The sequence below is a fragment of the Desmodus rotundus genome, chromosome 6, assembly GCF_022682495.2.
Source record: "Desmodus rotundus isolate HL8 chromosome 6, HLdesRot8A.1, whole genome shotgun sequence".
NCBI classification, from domain to species: domain Eukaryota; kingdom Metazoa; phylum Chordata; class Mammalia; order Chiroptera; family Phyllostomidae; genus Desmodus; species Desmodus rotundus.
Genome location: NC_071392.1, coordinates 149,485,090 through 149,511,086, shown reverse-complemented (window position 1 = coordinate 149,511,086; position 25,997 = coordinate 149,485,090). Strand labels below are relative to the sequence as shown.

At 38.9% G+C, this 25,997-nt stretch overlaps 1 protein-coding gene across 1 annotated transcript in view; it reads right to left on the bottom strand.

The window, feature by feature from the left end:
* The window catches only part of LOC139441028 (teneurin-2-like), a 2,123,458-nt gene that overhangs the window by 1,817,300 nt on the left and 280,161 nt on the right, over positions 1-25,997 (bottom strand). The window contains exon 3 of the mRNA XM_071221851.1: positions 7,734-7,777. The gene's annotated coding sequence lies outside the window, so the exon portion shown is untranslated. The remainder of the gene's footprint in view (positions 1-7,733; positions 7,778-25,997) is intronic.

Sequence of the window (25,997 nt, the reverse complement as noted above, 5' to 3'; positions counted from 1 at the left end):
TAATTCTCTCTATTAGACAACCTGAAACCAGTTCTTCTATTACTCTCTGCCTTTACAATTCTACAATTTTCTTTAGGATTCATTCCATAAGAGGTCTGTCCCCCAGTATGTGATGGTTTCGAAACATGACTGCAAATCCTCTGATACTCCTTGCATCTGGTCAGAGTCTGTGTCCCCTCCTTCCCTTGTATCTGGGTATTGTTGCTGTTGTTGTTGTTTTAATTTGGTTACAACTAATAGAATGGGGTAGAAATGACACTGCATGATTCCTGAAGCTAGATCATTCAGACCTATGCAGCTTTTGTGTTAACTCACTGGAGCTCTGGCTTGTGGAACTCTGAATTGCTGTGCAAGGACCTAACCATTTGGAGGAAGCCATGCTGTGGGGAAGCCCAAGACAGATGCATGAAGACACATGTAGATCCACCATTCAAGAGTCCAAGTTAAGGCTGCAGCTGACAGCTAAGCTGAACCACCACATTTGTGAATGAAGATAGTTCCCAGACACTCACTCTCAAGTACTAAGTCTCCTCGGCTGAGGCCACAGACACTGTAAAACAGAGAGAAGCTATTTGTGTTATCACCTTCCCATGTTCTAAACCACAGAATCAGTACGCACAACAAAACTCACTCTAAGTTGTTGTGTATTGGAGTGATTGTTATGCCATAATAATCACTAGGCAAAAATTATAAGTTTTATCAGCTTGAACAAGAGATTCATGTAAGCATGGAGTGAAAAATAGATAATCCTTCAAGAGATTTCTATCACAAAAGTCTATCTTTAAATAACCTGTTACATTAAGAGGACTCCAGGTAGCCCAGAAAAACCCTATCGTTTGAAGATTCCAAACCATATTTACCAGAGAAGGCATTATAGTGCTCTAATAATAAACCACGAACTCTTCAGAAACTTTATGTGCTTAAGGACTTTAATTAAAACGGGATTTGTCTTTTCTACTTGGACTGGACTTATAATTCTGAACTGCTATCTCTGTCACACACTTAATGTTTTACTTTGAAGTACTTCTGCCTTTCAAATATGCCTCACCAGCATGGGAACTGGCTCTTTAAAATAAGCAAACAAGCAAACAAAGGAAAGCAACAGAAGGTAGCCTCTTTCTCATCAGAAATGTTTCAACCTAGAGAATATTTTTCTGACAGTTTGTATGGTTGCGTGAATTACTTGGACCAAGGTCTGTGTACAAAGGAATTTGAATCTGATTTAAAAACATCGAAATAAATGTGAGCTATTTACACATTTAAGGAAGATTAGTAAAAACAAGTAAGATAACGATTTTCCAACCCATTTATTCCAGTGCAGGGTCACTGGCGTCTGGAGGCACGTGGTGAGAACGAGCCTGGCCTAGACGCCCTTCCATCCCAGGACGCACTAGCACCCACACTCGCTCAGACTGGGACAACTCAGACATGCCAATCAACCTATCATTCCCTTCTCTGGGATGTGGGAGGAACCTCAAGTCCCCAGGAAAAAGCCCACACAGACAGGGGGAAAATGTGCAAACTCCACACAGTGGTCTCAATCAGAAATCTTTTCTTTTTTTCCACTCGTCAACATAACAAAATGATTTTGAGTGAAATTTTATTCGAGGACCTGCTGTATGTATAATTTAACTTAATATACCAAAAATATTATAATTTTAACCTGTAATTAATAAACATATTTCAATGTATCTAAATATATTGTTTATTTTACACTAAGCCTATCTTAGTGTGGCTACCGAATGTCACCTTCCATGGAGCAATCTCAGGTTTTGTGCACTTTTATCTGCTTCAGTTTTCTCCTTTAGGGCGAGGGTCCAACTATTTCAAGGACCCCAAATAATACATAAACACATATGAGCTGGGCCCTTTCATGAAAAAAATAAATGATCTATTATTCTTCCCATTAGCTTAAATTCCAAATGCCTATATGCTAATTTAATTCAATATGCAGATTTAATCCAAGTTTACCAAAACTAGAGAAAGACTCAATGTAATAAATTAATAATTCTTTTGGCTGAATTATCAGCTCAGCTGAGAAATCTCTGACCACCTTCTCTTGTCTCCACCCTCCGTTCCACCACTCCCTCCATCACGGAATCTAGCTTAGAAATTCTTCATGGTTCGTGTAACTGCTTAAACCGGTGTCACTTATGTAAATCAGTGGGTCTGTTTACTGTTTATCTCTGCTACTACAGGATAGGCTCTGTGAACACAGGAACTCTTCTTTCCTCAAGCACCAACGCTGCTCATTGCTTGGGAGAGTGCGTATCACATCGGGGGTGCTCAATAAATATTTGTTCATTGAATGAATAAATATTTTTGTTGCATTTTAAATGCATAGATGCTCCTTAATGTAATTTACATTAAGCAAATCAGCTAGAATGTTTAGAAAGCTTAACCTGAGAGTCAATGGCTCTTAGGTCCTGTCAAGGAAGCAATGCAATTTTTACGGTAGTTCGTGTGGTATAAGGTTCGTTCTCTATAGAAGCAAGAAATGTAGAGATGGAAAACTTCACACTTGTGATTCTAAAGTAAGATAAAAACATACCTTTTCACCCAAAATATCATCCATAGTCTGGCTAATATATACAATGCTAGTAGTCCTACATACAAACATATTTCTTGTTAGTTGAAATAGCCTCTCAAATTTAATTAAAGTCAATAAAGAAATCAAAAGCTTAATGAGAGCAAGAATACTCTGAGTGTGTTCATGCTGTTATCAGCCCGTGATTCTGTAAAATATAGGATTATGATTTTATTATCAGACAACCAAGAAAGACAAAGGATAAGGAGGAAAGTTGTGAAAAACTGCCTGCTGAGAGAAATCTCAGAGTGAAAAACTGTCCGCAGAGAAATTAAATATAAAAGGGGTGGCTTCTAAACGTAACCACCTATTATTCAAAGTCAAGATGTAAAAATAATTTAAGATTGACTTAACAAGATTCCCAGTCAATGTGGAATTTTTGTGGGAAACTCTAGGACAGTGACCAGCGTCTCTTCCAAAATAATCTCTAAGTGATGGAATCAGCCTGAGCCAGAATATAAGCAACATTTTTGTTAGTCCATTTTAAAAATTAACATTATCTCAATGAGAAATTTAGTGCAAACTTTTACGTTTTCAAACTCAGATTAAGACCACCCTTCATCGGGTATCAAAAGCTTCAGCAACAGTGGTCAAGAGAGAGATGTGTGGGTTCGATACTGAACTTACCCTGCCCCCACCCGCTTGCCTTCAGAAGTAGTGCAGAGGGTCTCCCAGATACCCACAAGTGCTCACCACTTCTACTTCCTAGGAGACCATGACCCCTGCACCCTTTGTTCCTGTTTATTTCCGATTACCGTAAGAAGCCCCCGACTTCCCCTCTCATTCTCACTTCTGTAGGCTTTGTGCATCTCCTGTTTGGTGCCCGCTCTCCCAACTTTTCACAGTTCCTAAACTTGCCCACTGTGCTCTGCAGGAATCATGGTGCATCATGAATCCCCAAAATCCTAACCCTCAACTCCAGTCATCCCTTTCCTATCCTGCTCAGAGTAACCCTGAGTTTTCTCTGAGGATAGTGCTTTGTCTGTATTTTCTCTCTCCTTCCTCATTCCTCTGGGTCTTGTAGTGGGCTAAGTGTCCTCTTTTATGCCTCATCTCTAATTCTGGATTATTCCCTCTTCCTTCTCTCTGAAATGCTCCAGCTTTGAACCATGTCACCGGATATGACTGTATACCACCCCTTCTTACAGCCAGCTCCTCCCCTCATTTGTCTGCATCAGGCACTCTCAAAGATGCCTCTAGTCTTAAACCTTAATGATAGCAATTTATAGGAAAGATTCCCCCAACATTCTAACTTGACAGTTCTGTGAAATCCTCCATGATCCTGCCCCCCCGCCCGATCTCAGTCAAGTTCCAATGGACATCCACAGCACAGTAACATTTCCATATCCACAGGTTCAAACACTTACTTGCTGACTGCTTAGAACTCTCTTTCAAGCTCTCTCCCTCCATTACCTGAACACCAACCACTGTGTCTACCGTTAAAAATCTTTCTACTTTCCATTCTCGCACCATCATTTTATATGTATCTAATTTAAATTCCACAATTAACTTGAAAAAACCACAACCTTAATGAAGTTGAGCTCTCTTGTCAGCTTTTCACTTAGTACCCACCCAGCTGACCATGGTTAGAGAAAACCTAGATAGATATTGTAGACAGATAGATGGATAGACAGACAGACAGACAGACAGACAGATGGATAGATAGATTTGGGGACACTGGTCTAATTTTAAATGTTTAAACATAAACCCTAAGTGATTCCTTAAGTTTGCCTGGTGCTTGTATTAAGTTTCCTAACCTCATAAAAAACTGTTCCATGCCTTTTCTCTCTTTACATTTCCAACATCTCCTCCATCAATTACATTTTCAGTCAATAATCTCGTCTCTTACGTTACTGAGAAAATCAAAGCAACCCATAAGGAGCTCCCCAAAACTTCCAAACTTCCACTCTCCCACCAACTTATTTCGTCTTTCATCCTAATGATATAGATGAAATGTCAGCACTCCCGTCAAAGGCCTCCCACATGGGAACCCCATCCCGTGGCTTCTCGCCTGCTCAGGGATGTCACTCTCCATCATTGGCACCTTTACTCTCAGCACCAGACGGCTCCCACTCCCACCTCCCTCCAACTACCCCTTTTGTTTGCTCTTCTCTACAGAAAGAGACTTCAAGACGATGTTCTATGCTCACTGTTTTCTAATTTTCTCCTACTTTCATTTCACTTTCATTCCCACCAATGATCAGCTCTTCAGCCTCACATTACTTAACTCAAGAGCAGCAGGTGACCTAGTGACCATTGCCTACACCTTGGAGCACTTTTTTTTAACCTAAAGTTCAGGTTATTTCCTGAGTACCTCAGTGACCAACACCAGGGTATCCCAGTTCTTGGATTCTTGGATCTCTTTATTTCCCTTTCTGATCCACTCCCTTGGGAACTTTGTCCTGCCGCATGACTTTAAATCCTAAGGTAAACATCCAGATGCATACTTAATATCTCCACTTTGACATTTCATTGGCATATCCAAATAAACATGTTCGAAGCAGAATTTTTATTTTCCTATTAAACATGCTTCACCTTGCATCTTCCAAATTTCAGTGAAGACTTCTCCATCCTTTTGCATATGCACACCAGAACAGTTGGGGCCATTCTTCTATCCTTATATTATCTCATGTCTCTCATCTGACTCACAAGCTAATCTTGTTTGGTCTACCTTCAAATTATATCTAGATTTGGACCACTTTTTGCTTTTCCCACTGCCACCCTCCTGCTCCAAACTAGATTATTTCAATTACCTCCTAACTTGTTCCCCTATTTTAACCTTTGCTCTCACTCTTCAGTGTATTCACAACACAATAACCACAGTGATCTCATCAAAATTCAAGCAAGAGTTTAAAATTCTCTAGCATTTCCCCATATTTAACTCATTTAATACTCCCAAACCCATGTGAGGTACATTCAAATATTAGCACCATTTTATCAGGAAGGAAGACTCAAATAATAATAGTGATTTGCTCAAGGCTAGGCTGCTGAGTGGTTGTATTAATTTTCAATCTTAGGAGTCCTAGCTTCATAATCCACATTTCCAGCCATTATGATTTAGTGACAAATATAGTTTTAAAGACCAACAATTTCCTAAAGCCTCCACAAGCCTGACTCCATGGCAGACCTCTAGTCTCGTGCACAATTCTTCGCTTTGTGTGGACTCTTTCAGTACCCTGGGCCCTTGCCTTTCCCTGAACTGTTCAAACTGAAATGCTCCCAGTTCCCCCCTCAACTGTGCCAGCCTTTCCTTGCTTCTTAGTTTACAAGTCTCTTTGGCATTTCAAGTTTTCTATTCTTCCAGTTGCTGCTTTCTGCATCATTCCCTAGTACATGCCATGTCTTCTTTGCCATGAAATTGTTCTCATTGCCCATTTAGTAGTGATATCAAGGTGGCGGAACGCCATTTGACCAGTGCTGCCCATCAGGACTCTGAATCCAGAGAAGTCAGCACTCCAGACAATTATTTCTAAGATCTAAGTCTACCTATCTTTCAAAGTCCCCTGCTGCTTTCCCATCTTAAGGTCTTTGCATTTTCCACTCACTGCACCTAGAAGGCTCTACTTCTGAGTTTTTGCATTGCTGGCTCCAGCTCAGCGTTTATCTCTCTGCTGACCTGCTCGGGGGAGTTTCTCTGTCCCCCTAAGCAACACAGCTATCGTCACTCTCTCTAACCCTTCTACACCACCACCCTATTTCATTTTCTCCACAGAAAGGTATTGGAACATCTCCCATTCATTTATTTGCATGCCCACTGATTATTTCCCCCTACTAGAATATGAGCTCTATTAGTAAGGACTCTGTTCCCATAGATTTTCCAGCACCTAGATCAGAACCTTTACAAAGTCAGTGACCAATCAATATTTTTCAAACACGTGTACGTCACTATTTTTGTATTCTTGTCTCTCTTAATTCTAATGGGCAAAAATGGTAGCAATAGACATAAACATTCAATTTCTGGATTTTGTCTGAATTTAAATTTTTGGTAGGGGACTATTGAGCCATCCTCTATCACAGTTACTATGTATACACCAGGGCAGGGGTGTCAAACTCATTTTCACTGGGGGCCACGTCAGCCTCGCGGCTACCTTCAAAGGGCCAAATGTACTTTTAGGACTGTATACATGTAACTACTCCTTACCAGTTAAGCAAGAGCTCGGCATTGTCACTGGGTAAAAGCAAGGTGCCGGCCCAGATAAAACAAGGTGGAGGGCCAGATGCAGCCCGCAGGCCTTGTGTTTGCCACCTGTGCCCTAGGGTCTATTCCCAATGTGTCTTGGTAGGATATTAATAAGATGCACACAATTTTAGTAATTCGTATACGGCAAGTACTCAACAAACACAGGCTTTCTTTTAGTCTCCTACGCTTAGCCTTCAATAGCACAACTTTTCTACAATAGAGTAGCATTGTACAGTTTGTAGTCATATTTACATGCATGCACACATATGTGTACAAACGCATGCATACATGTGTGTATAAATGCATGCATACATATGTGTGTATGTGTGTGCACATATGTGTGTATAAATGCATACGTGTGTGTATAAATGCATGCACACATATGTGTGTGTATAAATGCATGCATACATGCATCTCAGTATGCATTTGGACTTTTTAGAACAGTTTCCTTCCCCAGGGTTATTTGGCAAGCGCTGTTTGTTTTATTACAGTTCGCAGTTAGAATAGCAGAGACAAGCTGCCAGGCTAGCAAATAAATGTGGTAAGAGAAATGTAGATTATTAATAAATGCTATAAAATATTCCCAACAATTTGGGGTGTCATGCCCCAGCAAATTAGGATGTCCTTAGTTCTTAAAAGAAATACTATAGCTCCAATCCTTTATACATTAATCTATGAATGTAAACCTATAACACCCATCAACATATGCAGGGAGCAAAATACACGCAAGGTTAATGTTGAACATATAAAAATTCAAAGGAAAAGGACATGATGAGGAAGCCATGTTTCTTAAACAGAAGATTATTAATTTCAGAGACTAGCCTCAGCTACAATAATTACTAAAGCAATTTACTGTCTGTCAGCCCTTCCTATATTACACATTCTATTTGAAAACACAGATACTATCATGTGATAAACATGTTTTGATTGTTTTTAATAAAATTTTCATTGATTAAATGTCCTTACCTTAAGAAGTTCTTCATAAGGTAAGATTCCAAAAGATGATTTTCCTGGTGGGGGAAAAAAATAAAGCATGAAAATTAGAAATAATGAGCATTACGTGATATGATACTTAGGTTTCCTTTTCCAGTGTAGATGCCTTTGTTCCTGAAATTGACCTTACTTATTCAAATAAGACCATTGTCACTATCTGAACAGTCAAAATGCTTTCACATTTTTTGTGACACTGTTGGCCTATTATCAATAAAAAATGCACCAATTATATAGGGTGACAGTCCTTGGAGATTTCCCACATCTAATTCTAATACTAATCATTTGCTTGTCCTTATTTTTTTCATTTTATATAATCGTGGAATTCACTTCAACTGAACTACAGAACATCTAAAATTCCAATTCTGTTCAAAGCTAAGCCAAATTAATTTTAACTAGTTGAATGAAAAGTTTTACACGTGATAATTTTTAGATGCCGATTATGAGCGGGCATACACACATGCACGTACACACACACACAGTATCAAGTTATATTTCATGCACCTCATGTTTAAATTGAAATTTTAAGTTACTGAGTAATTTTCAATTAAGAGAAGAAGATATTTTCCTACACTTTAGTATTCCGAACATTGGAAGCCTGAGAAGAAAGAAAGAGAGGAAAACTCTAATTTGTCCCTGAGAGATTTAACTGCTTTTAGAAGAATCTTTTGCTCACAGAAAAGACTTATTTCTCCACCGTTACTATTTTCAATCCCTACCATGTTTTTTTCCACTACCATATTTTAAATATGAACTACCAACTTAGACTTCAGCAAAAGCAACAGATTTCCAACATCAGAAGGCTGCTGTGAATCACTTTCAATAAGGGAAGAAAAACAAATAAATTGCAGCCAGCCCTGGACTCTGGAATTGAAATTACAAGCACTCTAAGGAGTAATTACCGTATGTGGTCCGAGGATCCTGCTGCTCAGCTCCATTAACATTGCAGACCCTGCTGAATTATGAAAATGTTTCTAAGATCTAACATTTTTACAAAAAGATGCCGAAACAAAATCCCCAAAATACTCTCTTGATAAATAAAGCGTTATATAAAACTCAGCATTTATATTGTAGCCTTGAGAAAACTTTAAGACATACAGCTATGTTCCACGTTAAAAGTGGTGAAATGTCTGGAATTAAAGTGAATGGGCATAGCCCCTAAAGACTCCATTAAACAGCTCTCATGTTAAATTCCAAGACCAACAGAAAATGACTCTGGTACCCCCAAGGCAATAACACCCAGTGTTCTTCCTGTGCCTCTCAAGAAAGCACACCTGGGGCTGGTGAAAGTTCCAGAAAGGCTGATTTCATCTTCCTACGAGGGGGAAAGATGCACCAAGAGGCAGAGCATTCCCGGGAACAAAGCAACACCTCAACAGAGGACAGACAGCTTCACGTCAGACCACTTAGAAAAGGCTTCTGGCTACAGGGTGTCAACGCTTCTTTTCCACACTCAAGATTATGTAATTCTGTGCTCTGATAACTCTTCTGGTGACCCCACAAGAAAATCTGAGAGGCAAAACAAATCTGGGTAAGAATACTTTAACTATCACGTCCCTATGAAGCGTGTCTTTACAAACTCGCCGCACTCTTCATGAACATACCATAATTACTTACTAGCAGGCCTTCACACTGGGCATATTCTGGATCTCAAAATCTCTTCTGCTCCCTCTTTCCCAGTAATTCCCAGCTACGTACTCCAGGAATATGGAGTATTCCACTCTGCTCCTGCTCTCTCACCAGGACTGGGAGCTGCCCATCCACGAGTTTCCACAGGACACGCATTCCCCACGCAGAGCAGTGCTTTCCACGCCTGGCCGTTCCTGTCTATTGCCCTAACCAGACCACGACTCCCAGAGCAGCACTCGAGAGCACAGCTGAAATGCATCCGAAGAAATCAGACCTATGGAAGCACCTGTTCTAGGATGGTGCTACAATACTTGAAAGAGAAAATTACTTTTTTGAGGTACATTTGGAAAATGCCGGGTGATTTCGAGGTTAAGCAAATTTATTTGCCGAAGGACATCACAGAGCCATAAACATGTCTCACGTGTGCTTAATAATTATAAAGGGGTAAATGGAGGCAGAATTTCTCAACACTATTTTTTCATGGAGCATCTTTTGAAACTAGAGTTTCTTCACTTACTTCAGAGAACACTGAACAATTGTACTCACCTGTTCTCTGAGTAGTACCTGGCAGCGGGTGGGCATGCGAGGGAAACCAGTTATGTCGTCACTGAAGTGTAAACTAACTGACTTTCAGGTTTCCTGTTCAGCGCCCCCCATCTGCCCCCACTTTTTTCAGAATAAAGGGGCTCTGTGGTCATCTTTACTCTGACTGTAGCCATCCTCTCCCCGGTACACTTGGTCATTTACGTGCTGTTAGAACAACTCAGTGCTGGGGACATCACATCTACATGACGCAGTATGTTTCACTGTTTGGGGGCAATTGCTTAAAAAATTCATTGAATTGAGAGCTGAGTTCTTCTAACTTTAGTGCACTGATTGTAACTCTTCCTTTTCAAACAAACAAACAAAAATGGACACTTTCTTCTACATAACACTTCCCAGGTATTCCTTTTAAGTTTCCCCTCTCTGAGCTAAACATCAGAGTTCCCTTGTTCCTACTGCACTGTGGTTTCCAGATTTCCAAGGTGACAGCGATCTTGTTATACAGCTTTAGTGTATTGATTCTGGTATATTCTTCCAAAGCCAATCTCAAATCAAGGTTAAGTGAAATCTTAATATTTGGGGAACATGCTACAGCTCAATCCTGTGTTCTTTATTCTACCCGCATCGCTCCGGTTGTTCAGAATGCTTTTTCTTCTCCCCTTCACCTCTTCAAATATTATTTACCCTTTGAGAGAAAGCTCAACCCTACTGCATACCTAACTACCTTAGCTGTCATTTCTTCCTTCCTGAGCTCAGACAAACCATTTAACACTTATAGTCTATCACCACAGGCCAGCTTCCTCATTTTCTGCATTATTCACTGATATTTCATCTATAATTTTCTTTATTCACTTAGAAGTTATACAAATTGTGAGGGTATTACATTTTACTTTCTATTTCTCTAGAGCATCTTGCAAAGCACTCACATGTATGAAAAAATATTAATTGGTTGCCTGAAACTTTTGATACAGATTTATATGCAGATTGTATGGCTAGAGACATTGTGAACCTCCTTGATACTTAGACGGCTAAAGGAAAGGCACTTGGCCCATGTAGTCACTTCATATGTAGCTTTATTCCTGACTTTCCAACCTTTTCTCTCTCCTGGGAGGGAAGGTGTTATGTGGAAACTCTGAAAAGGACGCTCCTTGATTCTCTTGCCTGGTGTCCTGATTGGTTCTACAAATGGGAGGCACTGGTAGGAATTTGGAAGGCAGAGTGAGACACAAGCCATTCTATTTGCAAGTCTCAAAGTACAGAAAGGAGGCTACTAGGAAAGTGTAAACCCCAGCATTTCCAGGTGCCAACAGTGGAAGCTGAGGCAGAGCCACCCCAGAAAGAGTCCCACAGTTGAGCTACAAGTGTGCCCAGAACAGAGGCACGCACAGCGTCCTGATTAGAGGTGACATCCACTCTTCTCCTTTCCTGCCCACCTGTCACTTCATAAACATTTCTCTGCATCGAAAACTTCTCTTTGAGATTACACAAATGGTCAATAAACATATATCAAGTCACCAGGGAAATACAAATTATAACCACAATGAAATACCACTAAGTAATCAGCTGAGGAGTCACTCAGAAAATAAAAGGAAGACAGAAAACACCAAGTGTTGATGCAGATGTACAGCGAGCAGAATTCTAAATACTGCTAGTGGGAGTGTAAACTTGGTACAACCTCTTTGGAAATCTCTCTGGCTTTTTTCTAATAAAAATGAATACACACAATCTCCATGACCCAGGAGTTTCATTTCTAGGTATCTGTACACATCATAAATGTGTAAGAAATGTTTAACAAAAGACAATAGAACGTTCATAGAATCTATGCATAATAGATGGACCCTGGATAGGACTCAAATCTTTATTAGCAGTAGAATAAACTGAGGTGTGTTCACAAGTGGGATCCTGTACAGCAATGACCATGACTGTCTGCAACTTCATGTAACATGAATGAGTCACAGACACATGACGTTGAGCTGAAGAAGTCACATATCAAAGTACACATATGTATTATCCCTTCATATAAAATACATGTAAACAAAAGTATTCTATGCTCTAAGAAGTTAGGAAAATGGATGACCTTTGGGGAAGCAGAGAGGGTGTACTGGGATGCCAGGGATAATCTGTTTCTTTATCTGGGTACTAGTGACATAAGGATACTCAGTTGGTAGAAATTCATTGAGGTGCCCTCTACAGTGTGTCCGTATGGAACCTCGGTACAAAGGGTTTTCAAAAAGTTCTTGGTCTACTTCAGATCAGGACATACTAGTAGCTTTGTCAGCGCGTAGCCGGGGTAATGTTAGCCTAGAAAAATTGAAAGCAAATATTCTAAACATTTCTTTTGGTCATTAAAACAAATAATCAAACACTAAAAAAAAGTCTCCCCGGAATCTAATTTTTTTTAACTCCTTGAAAAATCTAGATCACTTTCTGTCTTCTAGGCTCAATGCATAGCAAGGTGACTTCATTTGCTTTCCAAGTTAACATCTGGATTTTTTTATGTATTATTTCAGGATAACTTTAATCATTCTTTATATAAAATAACTAAAAGTTTCAGAAATATGTTTAAAATTTTCTGCCAAAATCCCATAAAGTATTCAAAATCAGTAAGAAATATTTCAGGTTTTAAAAATATATAATGAATTTCAGTGGCATTTCCACAAACATTTTAAACACCCCACTGTCTCTTCCAAATCATATTGAAGCATCGCCATTCACTACCACTATTGTCACGGAACCTCTCGAGTCTTCCCCAAGAAGAAAAATTTTCTGCTTGCAGACAAGGAAAAGGAAGTATTAAATAAAGTAGAACGTTAAAGCTCATAATTTGTTTTATTCATTTTTTATTATTAAATAAAACCCAGGGAGTCACCTCTGACGTACAATTATAATTGCTACCAAATGTGTGGTGGGGGCTGTCCTTACATTAAAGATGTTTGGAAGCATCCTTACTCCCCACCCACTAGATGACAATAGCCACCTCCCAACCTAACATGACAACCAGAACTGTCTCCAGACATCGCCCATTGTCCCCTGGGAGGCAAATTGCCCTCCACTGACAGCCGTGAATCTGCATTACTTCTGAGTTATCTTTCTATTATACCTATTATTTTATTCATTCTGCTGTTCAAATAATTCCTTTAGCAGTTATTCTTCTTCACCTTATAGGTAAGCATATTATCCAGGACTTCTGCAGTAAGGCTTGGTACTCACTTCTACAATTAAATCATTACATCACGCACTTTTGCTTCCACTACAAGAACTACTGTCTGTCAAACAACATACTCCACTCCTCTGTGCTTCTTGTGTTTGCTCACGTTAATCCTTCAACAAGGACTTCCACTTCCTCCACTTCTACTTGGAAAATTATGACTTGTATTAAAACAAGTTAAAATACTGCCTCTGTAAAGTTTTATCTCAAAGATGCAAGCGTTAATTATTGTACATAAGTAGGAGATAGTTTCTTTGTCATTTATACACCCACATTTATTTTCACTGTTTTGAGCAACTACAAAATGTCGTTATTCCGCAGAACACCACATAATGAAACTGACATTGCTCTATCAATTGTTAACCAGGAAAACAGAATCCATTACCCTGCAAGGATGAAATCATTTTCACTTAGCTGTGTCACATTATACTTGCTCACAGAGAAGCTCATCTGAAGCATGTTTGCCCCCTCACACAGCCTGCAGGCATAGTGTTTCAGCCTGGCATTTCCACTCCCAGAAGAGCTTAGTTTCATCTGCACACTTGAATACTTCACTGGGCTCTGTCTCCTCCAACTCATTTATAAACCTGCTCGATAGTACCAATCCCCAGTGAATACGGGAAGGTAAAAGTCTGTAAAAAGCAAAAGCACTTTCCCTGGAAATGTAACCGAGGTCACTGGTTTGCATATTTGCAAGGAACAGCTGCTGCATGCTCTGGGTCAGCAGAACGTTCTGTATTTTCCCTGTTCAATATGGTGGCCCAAGGTGGCTAGTGAGCACTTTAAATGTGGCGGGGGTGACTTATGAACATCATTTTGAGTTTTATTATTTATTTCTTTTTTATTTTTAATTGAATCAGCTCTATGCAGTTAAAGGGCAGAGATTTGGGGTATCATGAAACTTTGTTTTCTTGGATTTTCATAAAAAGGGAATTTGGGATTTTTGTCGATTAGTCTTCATACTTCAACTGAGAGTTCCCAAGGAAAGAGGTAAGTTTTATACAGCATCATCCCACTTCTTATCTTGCATTATCAACTCCAGTGAGAGGTATAAAAAGTAAGCAAAGGAGGTCCAAGTATACATAAATCAATTGAAAGCTATCTCAGTAAGAATGTTTTTAGTGACTTAGGAGGAGTTGAGAGAAAAAGAAAAACAAAGTCTGATAAAACTTGACTTATTGCTGGTACATCATATGCATTTCACCTAAGTGATGTGATGTATTGAGACACTATCAGTGACCACAGAGAAAAGATCTGTGTTTAACAAAGCTTTGCAGAAGAGACGAAGTCCAGTGAGTCCAATGAGATGAGTAGCAAGCACTTGACAGTGGTAAGAAAAATGACATAAAGGGTCACAGAGTCACAGAGGTGACTGGTGACCAAACAAGTCCATGATTTAACATGACTTAGGACAGCCTATCCAAGCTCTGATACAGGAAGAAAAATGACTAAGATGGAGCTTGAGATAGATGATACCTGTAGTTTTAACTAAACAAGACTAGAATAAAGGGAGAAATACAAAGGGGATATTTCAATAGTGCAGAGTCAAAAGAAAGGGCAAAAGCTAAAACAGAAAAATGAAAAAGAGAAGTACTTTGTACATCAATTCTCTTCCACAGCATATACACCCATTTTGAGAACAGAAACCTGCTGACTGCGCCATGATCTACTCTGATTTATCTCCTCTCTACAGTACAGTTTCTCCAGCTATAATTTAGAATTTAATTATGTTCTTAATTAGTCAGTTCTGCTTAAGGAGTGATATGCCCCCAGAGTGGCAGAATACAATTATTCATTCACCAGGTTCGTATTGAGCGTATTCCATGTACTACCAGTGCTCCTTGGCCAGAGAGGCGACTCCCCGCCGAGTGATCATAAAGACTTCAGAGTGGAGGTGGGGTGTAAATTGACCCTGACAGATGGATAGGAAATAAGGCAACGTGACATCTGTGTGTCCCATCAGAGTTATCCTGGGAAAAGGTCCAACAGACTCACCCAATGATTATTTATTATTTAATTTTCTAGGAGAAATCCATTTTATTTCAACATACTACCACCTCTTGTTTATGGACCAGACTCTGAAGTGGCATGTTAACTTGGAGATGCTCATCCATAGGACAGTTGTGAGTTCTGCACCTTACCTAGCAGCCCCATTCTGAGATTTCCCTTCAATCCCTGCATTTATTTGGTTCCTCAAATGCTCTTTGAATTAGCCATCTTGTTGACTCTGTCCTTAAGTTAAAAAAAGATTTCACACACACTTTTTTGTGCATATTACAGGGCCATGTGTCTAGTTTTATAGAAAATACATTTTGACAATAGGGGCTTTAAAAAGAGTAAAATCAGACAAGGTAGAAGGAATTGAGTAATAAAATGCAAAATTGGTATGTGTAAGGAAAAAACCCTTTTTCTCACTAAGCCCACCCAATATCTGTCCTGCAAAGATACAAAGGATAGTTTGCTGCGATGACAGTGGGTACTCTATGGTTACATAAAGCAAACATTTCATAAACATAACGTGATGAGAAGGAAACCAAACCCAAAAATAATACATACAATTTATATACATTACAAAAACAGCAAATGTCATTTTCGCTCACCCTTGCAGAGTGAGGGGAAGAGGCTGAAAGAAAGCATAAGGGGGCCTGCTGGGTACCGGTAATGCTCTCTCTCTGATTGCACACATATGCACATTCATGAAAATTCATCAAGCTTAGGACAAGTGCCTTTTTCCGAATGTCAGTTAAACTCCAATAAAAAAATGACTGTGCCTACCCTAAATATTAGGAAATATTTACAATAAAAAAGAAACAGGTTTTTTAAGAATTCTGGGTGGGGTACAATCCCTCCTGCATCATATTTAGATTCTTCTGCTTCTTTCATTATGTAACTATCACGTTAATCTACTGTTGCACAATGGCTTCCTATGAATGTCAGCTTCCCTGCAGGAGCCACACCCAGGATGTGTGAACTGAGTATTACACTTCAAATTCTTTAATAATGTCACCAGTGAAACCTAAGATATTTGGCTAGATATACAAATGCAGAATATGTATAGGTTTCTGTGATTTTCTCCCAATATTTTATAGCTATCTTGTCAAAGCTGATTTGACATATTTTTGCAGACAAGAATTTATCAATTCTTTCCAAAGTATATAACTATTTTTTCTAAAGTATTTTTTATGTTTAATGAAATCTATTGGGGTAACATTGGTTGATAAGATTATACAATTTTCAAGAAGTATACACCTCTATGATACATAGTCTATTACATCATATGCCCACCACCCAAAGTCAAATTTTTTTCTTTTACTATGTATTTGACCTCTTTTACCCTTTACTACCCCACCCATCCACCTTCCCTCTGGTAATCACCATGCTATTTTCTGTGTCTATGAATTTTTATTTGTTTTCCTTGTTTGTTCATTTGTTGCTTTCAGTTTATCCCCCACATAGGAGTTAAATCATGTGGTTCTTAACTTTTCCTGTCTGACTTATTCCACTTTAGCATGATATTCTCAAGATTCATGCACGGTGTCACAAATGGCAGTACTTCCTGTCTTCGTATGGCTGAGTAGTATTCTGATGTATATATACACCACATCTTCTCTACCCAGTCATCTAGCTGAGGACACTTGGTTTGTCTCTCTGTGTTGACCACCGTGAATAGTGCTGCAATGAACATACGGGTGCCTATATCATTGCAAATATGTTTTCAAACTTTAGGGGTAGATACCATAGTTTGCCATGCATAATATATACCCACAGTTTTGTTTGCATTATACATGGAATTATTATGCCCACTGTTACACCCACAGTATGTAATAATTATACCCATGTGTAATGTGCATCCTTATTTTTCCCTCAAAAATTTGGGCAAAGCAGTGTGAATTACACAGCAAAATACAGGGTTGCTGGGTCATATGGTAGCTCTATTAATTTTCTGAGGAACCTCCATACTATTTCCCATACTGGCAGCACCAATTTACTTCTGCATTCCCACCAGCAGTAATGAGGGTTCCTTTTCTTCCACAACCTCTCCAACACTTGTTATTAGCTGTCTTGTAGATAACAGCCATTCTAACAGGTATGAGATGGTATCTCGTTGTAGTTTTGATTTGCGTTTCCCTGTTAGCTAGTGAAGTGCAGCATGTTTTCATATATTGTTGGCCATTTGTATATATTCTTGGAGGAAGTGTCTGTCCAGGTCCTCTGCCGTTTTTCTTAATTGAACTGTCTCTTTGGTATTGAATTGTACGAGTTCTTTGAATATTTTAGATATGAGCCCACTGCTGGGGCTGTTGTTTGCAAATATCTTCTTCCAACTGGTTGGTTGTCTTTTTGGTTTTTTGATGGTTTCTTTTGCTCTACAGAAGTTTAATTTGATATAGTCTCATTCATTTATTTTTGCCTCTCCTTGCATGTGATATCATATTCATAAAATCTTCTCTAAGACTAAGGTCCATAAATTAATACCTATATTTTCTTGCATATAATTTATTGCTTCAGGACTTTTATTTAGATCTCTGATCTGTTTTGAGGCAAGTTTTTAAAATAGGGACAAATAGCTTCATTCTTTTGCATGTGGCTTTCCAATTTTCTCAGCACTGTTTATTGAAGAGGCTTTCTTTTCTACATTGTAGGTTTTGGCTTCTTTATCAGAAATTTTTTTCCCATATACATATGGGTTTATTCCTGGGCTCTCAATTCTTTTCCATTGGTCTGTGTTTCTGTTCTTCTGCCAGTACCATGCTATTTTGATTAGTGTTGCTTTGTAGTATAATTTGAAGTCAGGAAGTATGATACCGCTAGCTTGGTTCTTTAGTTCTTTGTTCTCAAGATTGCTTTAGCAAAGTGTATAACTTTTATGTTTTCCATAACTTAGACTTTTCATAGGAAATTTCAACTTATATTTACCAGTTAGCAATTATTTCTGTCATTATAGTAATGGCTGCTGGTATACATAGGTTTGAGTACAATCCTCTTAGTATCATATTGCTCACCTGGTTGATGAATTGGAAGGGCAAACAACCTGTGTGTGAGGAATACATGATGAATACCAGGCATACATTTTAGGGAGGAGAACGGAGGACAGGAGAGAAGCTGGTAAACTAGTTATGTGCAGGTAGGTTATGTGGAGACAGGCCAAGGACATCTTTGCCACCGTGTAGTTTTGGCTCATATTTCTATCCAAGCCAGATCATGGAGGTTTCTAAATTACAGCCTATTGAGTTTTGCTTTTATTATTATTATTATTATTTGTATTGCATCAAGAAACTGGGGGAAATTTTTGAGCAAGTAAGTGACATAGTAAACATTTTGCTTCACATCATCTCATCTGGAAGTACTGTGCAAGACGGAAAGAGTAAGAAGTTACCGGCCCATCCCATGCACGAGGCCATCCAGAGGGGGGACGGGAAGGCTCAAATACACAACACTTCAGTAGAGGCGCCATTAGTGAAAATGCTAGAACTAGGGAACCAAATCCACATATAGTGAACATTACGCAAATCAAACAGGAAAAAGTATTTTCTCAAACTCAACAAAGAATCCTTTTTCTATGAATAGAAAACATCAATCACTGATCAGTAATCAATTTCTTCAATGATATTGGCCAAACGTGGCAGCTCACTTATCTATTTATTTTAAACCCAAAAGGCAGAATAGAGCACTATGTGCTCTTTAAACATTGTCTTTTTCTCCAACTTTACAAAACTGAGTTTTTCTGTGAAGGATATGTGTTCATGCTTTTTTAAAATTTATTTTCCTTTCTCAAATATAGCATCAGTATGTCACAGTGTCTTTTGTAGTGGTTTGTCTCGCTAGAGTACAATGTATTGTTCTCTAATATGTATTAAGATAGAAGGATTACTATTACTCCTGTGACTATTAAAGAATGCTGCAGAGAAATTGGGAAGAAAAAAAAAGTGTGTTTTTCCAGTGGTTTCAAGGATGCTTGGAAACAAGTAGGCAATTAATATTCCAGGCAGAATAAAAAATGGTTGAAGGTGTGGTATTATTACCCCATTAACTAAAATAAAGCACACGTTGAGGATACAAATTAAAAAAAGAATTCAGGGTCAAACAACGGAAGGCCCATTTTTGTTTACATGATTAAGAGTGTCTGGAGCCAAAGAGTATGTATGCTAAATTCCCTACACAGGGCTGGGCTCTCATTGTGTTCTCCACAAGCTGAATTGAAAGCTGTTTATGTTTCAGTAACTAACCTGTTTAGAGTTACGTCTGTTCAGTGGACATTTCCAGCTAAATAAATGGGATATTTGCAAAGGAATGAATCCTAGTTAACTGAGAAGAGACGGAGTGCCGATTTACAGGAAAACTCCTTACTACCAGAGGGGGAAGATGAAGAGGCAGAGAGGGAAACCAGTGTTCTCAAAGTTTTCACATACTGGGGCATAGGGGTCTGTGGAAATGGAAACAGAACATTAGCACTTTTCTTGCTTTGTTTGTGATAACAAGACATGGCCGGTCCCTAACAGTGCGCCTCTCCAGGCTGTCAGGGTTTCACCCAGACTAAATCATGCTCCCCACGAGCCCTGTTTTGTAAGCAGAAACCACTAATAAAAGTGACCTTAATGGCTGAATTAGGTGCTTACAATGCACCTGCATCCTCTGTGGGCCAGCAAGGAGCAGCAGCAAGCCCAGGCGGGCTCTGCGGTGAGCATTCAGCTGTCGTGAACGGATCATTGAGTCAACAGATCATGAGAGCGCCTTTGGAAAACTCCGGCTCCACGTTAGCACTCTCTCCACCCAGGGAGTTGGAGAGAGGTTTTAACAGCCTGCAGTGTGACTTCAAGAAATTCAGGAGGAAAAAGAGATGTAGTTCAGCAAAGTCAAAACTCACAGGGTTATTTAAGAGACTGCATACCAATCTCAAGTAAACAGGGGCCATTGGAGCACTGAAAACTATTTAAAAATATACTTTTTTGGAGTTATAATATTCTTAAAACATAAATATTTTTCTTTCATAAATGAATAAATAAATAAAACTTTAGGAGGCAGTTTTCTTCCAGAAGCTTAAACTACGTGAACTCTTTTCTCTTTACTGATTTCTTTGTGTTTCCTTGTGGTTTGGTTGTGGCTTTGGTCTCCTCTGAGATACCAGACTTCAACTCCATTGGTCTAAGGTCGTTTTGTGGACTTTGTCTTGTTACTATTCTAACCACTTCACACGTACTTTTTCTTTACACATTTTATTGTATTTTTCCATCACCATTTATCCCCCTTATACCCTCTTGCACCTGCATCTCTCCCCTCCCCCCATAATCACCACACTGTTGTCTGTGTCCATGAGCATTTTTTTCTTTTTTGGTCAATCCCTTCACCCCCCACCCCCCAGGGATGTCACTGTCAGCCTGTTCTCTGTCTATGAGTTTGCCTCTATTTTGCTTGTAAGGTAAGAGTTTTCTTTTAACAACTGAGTAGTATTCCTTCGTGTGAATGTACCACAGCCTGTTTATCCACTCATCTACTGAGAGATACTTGGGCTGCTTCCACATCTCGGCTACTGTAAATAACGCTGCAATGAACATAGAGGTGCTTTTATTCTTTTGACTTAGTGTTTCGGGTTTCTTTGGCTATATTCCCAGAAGTGGAATTGCTGGGTCACAGTTTTGAAAATTCATCTATGAGAAGTTTGTGTCGGGCCCTTGCAGGTAGGCCTTCATGGAGAAATTCATCTAAAAAATGAATCACCTGTAGGGCTCCTGAATGAAAACCTTCCATCTTCCATTTTGTGCATTAAACACAATTTCCACGACTAGTATCTGAACACGAGCAGGTAAAGAACTAGTCCTAGAGAAGCTGATTTAAACTGCAGTTTACTGACTGCCCCCAATCACAGAATCTATTTATTTTTTTGTTGAATAATATTATCTGTTAAATAGAGGCAACATTTAATAATAGTCTGCTCCTGAGTGACACTGTATCACGTCTTTTACATGGACTATTTTTGCACTTGAAAAAACTGTCTCCCTCCCTCTCCCTTCCCCTCCTCTCGAAATTTATATATGTATATAGCATTTTCGCCAACTCATAAATTTTAAAAGGGAGGGAAAGATCTTACCTGGTCTCATACGTCTAAGAAGTTCCCCAGCAAGGTTCCCAGCCTAGTTTATGACACTGAAGTTTATGATTCTGAATCGGGATTTACAGCCCAGTTTAGTTCCCTGCTTCTCTCCATATCATTACTTTAAAGCAGTGTTCTCAAACCCGAGCCAGCCTCACACTCACCTGGAGAGCTTATTAAACCACAGATCCCTGGGCCCCACCCCTAGAGGTTTTGATTCAATACGTCTGTGGTGGTGTCTAAGAATTTGCATTTTAACAAGCTCCCAGGTGATGCTAATGCTGCAGAACCACACAGTGGGAATAAGTGCTTTAAAACCATGCACAAGGTGGAGTGAGTATTAGTGAGTCTCCCTGCTACCTGCTCAGATTCATCAAAATATGCCCTTTCTGGAAGCAGTGGGGTTCATTATCCTGTCTGTTGTTATAAGAGGATGCTGATATTTCTTCAGATAATAAAAAATTAGAGGCTATAATTCTAGGTTTCGGCAATTCCTTTAATGTTTTATGAAAAGCTTTTCATAACATTCTGATGGAGTAATTGGGGGACAGGAAGTTTGTGAACTGGGAAGTATGCGCTTTCTTTTTATAGACATTGGTTTTTATTATTGCTATTTGTTGTTTTTAAAATAAAAAATAATATATTCTAGTAACCACTTCAACTTTAAATGTCAAAAAATAAATTTTAGTTTTTCCAATATGGTACCAAGTTCAAAGAATAAATGCCTGTTTATGTACAAAGCAAAACTGTGTTGAGCGAGACTAGTCCTAAAGCAAAATATTAGGTCCAAACGTCCATTCCATTTGGAAAGGGAAGTAGTCGTCTTGTGAGAAAGCACTGGCTGGACACAGATGTAGAAGTAGAAACGTGATTAAATGTGCTACCTTGTCATTCAGTTGAAGGAAACATTTTTGAAACAGTAGGCATTTAATTTGACACATCACTGCTCATTTTCTTATCATTTAATATCTTCACAGAGATATGACACTGTAAATTTGCCAAAGGAAAACAGTGTTGAATGGTTTTCTATAGAATGTTAGTAAATTTTGTTTGGCATAAAAACTACAAAATTAATATGTTTGGGGTACATTGAAGGCTATAGAAAAATACTTAAAGACCAATCTGTTTTATAGATGATTGCTCTTTGCAACTTAAATGGTAGTAAGTGTTTACTAACAAGCAGGGTCCAAAATCTTGAGCACTTAGTGCTTTGACCACGAGTGGGCTGTAGTGCATATTGGTATTGCTGCTCTGTGTTTGCACCGAAGGTCATGTGCAGAATTAACTCAAGATTTTGGATTTCCTTTTGTTGTTACATCACTTTATAAAAACGAAAGTTGAGCTTTAAAGCCTATTACACTTTTTCCCTATTTTAAATACTGCTATGCATTAAGAATTTACTGGTTGGAATTTTTAATCCTCAAATGGTTTTCATGAAATAAGAAATTATATAAATTTGCAGTAACTTCATCCAGCAAGATAACAAATTATATTTTCTTCCTTGTCTTACTTTTAAAGGGGTCACTTAAATGTTATGAAACCAATCCTTTCATCTCTCGTGTTGAATTAATATTACAATAAATTTTGGAGTTTTGGAGGGGTCTTATGTTTTGCTTTTCTTGTGATTTGTCTCCTTATTTCTCCCTCAAGAAACTAAAAAAACATGAATATAAAGTAGAAGTTCAACCATTTTTCAACTGTTTTGGTTGTGTTTTGATTTTTCACTGCACACCTTTCCTACCCACCCCTTCACCTCCACCTCTGCCACTTGGGACAGACGAAACATAAATGTGACATTTTAATAGGCAGTGACCTAACCATTCCTTGTGTTGCCTGGAACCATCTTACTTATTTATTATAGAAATAGTTAATACAGAGTGGAAAAGCACCATAAACCCTAGTTAGTTTGTCATCCTATCTTACGTGTATAGGGAGTGACTGCCGCTATAGACTCAAACTCCTGTTTTAATTGTCTGTTATTCTAGGTCTGATCTTGGTAAGCTTGGTTTAATGGCCTAACATAAAATCTGTTATAAAATTAATTACAGGCAACTTTCTAATTTCTAGAAAGATGTCATTAGAATTTAATCTCCAAGAAATTATCACTGCAGAAAGGGATTTTAAATCATTGTTCTCACTTTCCCTACATCTATGACCATTTATTGAGTCAGTAGGGTATCTTAAAAAATTTATGTAGAGAAAATGCAGCGGTCAAAGAACCCTTGACAACCTTGTTATATGATGAAGAAATCTGCATCACCAGTGGTGACCTGCGGCTATCAAACCCAAGTGTTGCCTGTGTTGGTGACTTGTCCCCAGTACACCATAAAAAGGACCCGGCATCTGTTCTCATCAGTCTCACTTTTAGAGGACAGAGCATCAGCCAACACTCTACAGCCTTACTAAGAAATGTGTACAGTTTAAGTGTAATCACACCATAGCAAGGTCAAGTGGAGTGAAGTTTACCCTTGACTAACATGGGTTTGAACTGCATGGGGCCACTTATATATGGACTTTTTTCAATTATATACTGTAAATGTATTTTCTCTTATGATTTTCTGAATAACATTTGTCTCTAGCTTAATGTATTGTAAGGATATAGTATATAATACATATAATGAAAATATGTGTTAATCAGCTGTTTATGTTATTAGTAAACCTTCTGATCAATAATAGGCTGTTAGGAGTTAACTTGTCGGAAGTCGAAAGTTGTATGTGGATTTTTCACTGTGCAGGGGGTCTGCATCCCGGACCTCCAACACCCACGCTTTTCCAGAGTCAGTTGTGCTTTCATTTTGTGGCAAAGTCTGAATATCGTAACAAGTATGAAGGAGGAATATATCACCTTGAAATCAGGTAAGCAAACACATGAGCATGCAGGGGCTTTAAAGTAAGAAAAAGGAAATCAGAAGTGTGAGGAGCCACTAGGTAAACGGTAAATTTCAGGTAAATTGAAACAGGTTGCAGAAGCAAGTACATGGTGACTCGGGCGAAACTACTAAATGCTTGAAAGGGCCCGGGCTGGTGTATTGACTTTGAAACATGTATCGAAGCATTCAGCTCTGGAGACAGTTCTGTCACCGGGTGCCCCAGTTCCTCTAGTGAAATGCCCATCAAGCCTTCGCACAGACTCACATCTCCACCGCGCACCGTCTCCCCTCAACAATTCGAGCCCTGTGCACATGTGAATGGTAAACTCTTTCAGCTTCTCTGGGTCTGAGAAAGGCTTCATTCGACTTTCACTTTTAAACATACGTTTGCTTAGTACAGGATCCTAGGCTGACTTTTTGTTTTCTTTCAGCACTTTAAAGACGTTGCTGCCCTCCGTAGGTTTGCTACTCTGTGTATAGCATTGTCTTTGCCCTACTACTGGCTTCTTTTAAGATTTTCTCTTTATCACTGATTTTCATCAGTTTGATTTTATCCTGATGTGGTGAAGTTTTCGTCATGTTTCTCCTACTAGTGTAGGTCCCTTGGAGTTGTCCCGCAGTTCACTGAGGCAGTGTTCATTTTTTTGTAATTTTTTGTCTCCGTGTTTCATGACAAAACGCTTCTGGTGCTATCTTCACGGGCACTAACCTTTTCTTCTGGGATGTTTAATCTGCCCTTTTTCTGATACTGTGTATTTTCTTCCAATTCAGATATTTTAGTTTTCATCTCGAGAAATTTGATTTGAGTCTTTTTGTATCTTTCACGTCTCTATACAATGCTGGAGCATGTGGCATGCAGCTCTCAGCCCTGTTTTCATGTATCTGACTGCTAATTATACCACACGTGTCAGTTCTGGGTCAATTGTAACTTATTGCCTTTTCTACCCCTATGGGGCATATATTCCTTTTGTATGAATATATTTTTCTTTTGTATCGTTGACCAGATGCCAATGTAAAATATTTTTGTCAACATATTCTTGTAATCTTTTATATATTTTTGAGCTTTGTCTGTGACAAAGTTACTTGAAAGCAGTTTCATCCTTTTGGGACTTGCCTTTAAGACTCATTTGGCCAAAACCAGAGCGCTCATTAGTCAGGGCTAGTTTTTCCCCACGACCGAGGCAAGACCCTCTTGCTAATCTCTCCAGGGACTTGAAAACTGTGAGTTTTTCTAATCTGGCTGGTGGGACCAGGTAATGTTCCCAGCTCTGCGTGTGTCCCAGGTATTCATCCTACTAATGCTTTCCAGTGGTTCTTTTTCACTTTGATATTTTCCTCAAAAACCCTGAGGGGCCCCTCTGAGATCTAAAGTTCTCTTTCTTGCCGACTCTTCTCTCTGCATCCTTTCAAGTGAGGTGTACCCTGTGCGGGTTATTCTCACAGCTCTCCATGATCCCTGGCTCTCATTGCTGGAAATACTTGGTCTTGAAAAACATTGTTTCATACCTTTTGTCTGTGGAGGTGTTTCTGTTCCTTTCTTTTTGGGTGTTTTCTGCAGGAGGGTAAATCTGATCCGTGTTACTCCATTTTGGCCAGCAAGAGAAGATCCCTGGTAATTAATTCCTCACAGGAACTAAGAGTTAATTTATGTTTTGCTCTGATTGTGATAATTTCACATTTCTGATCTAATCGACATTATGTTGTAAGCATTACTTTAATTAATTTGACTTCTGAAATTATTAGAGAAATGGATTAAATATTAACTAAATATAGCACTGTTTAATTTGAAGGATTGTATTAGAGATTTGGAAGATAATCATTGCAAAGTCTCAAGAATTGTTAATATCTCACGTCATTCTGTCCTTTTTTTTTGCTAAGATGGAGGGAATGCTAGCCACACC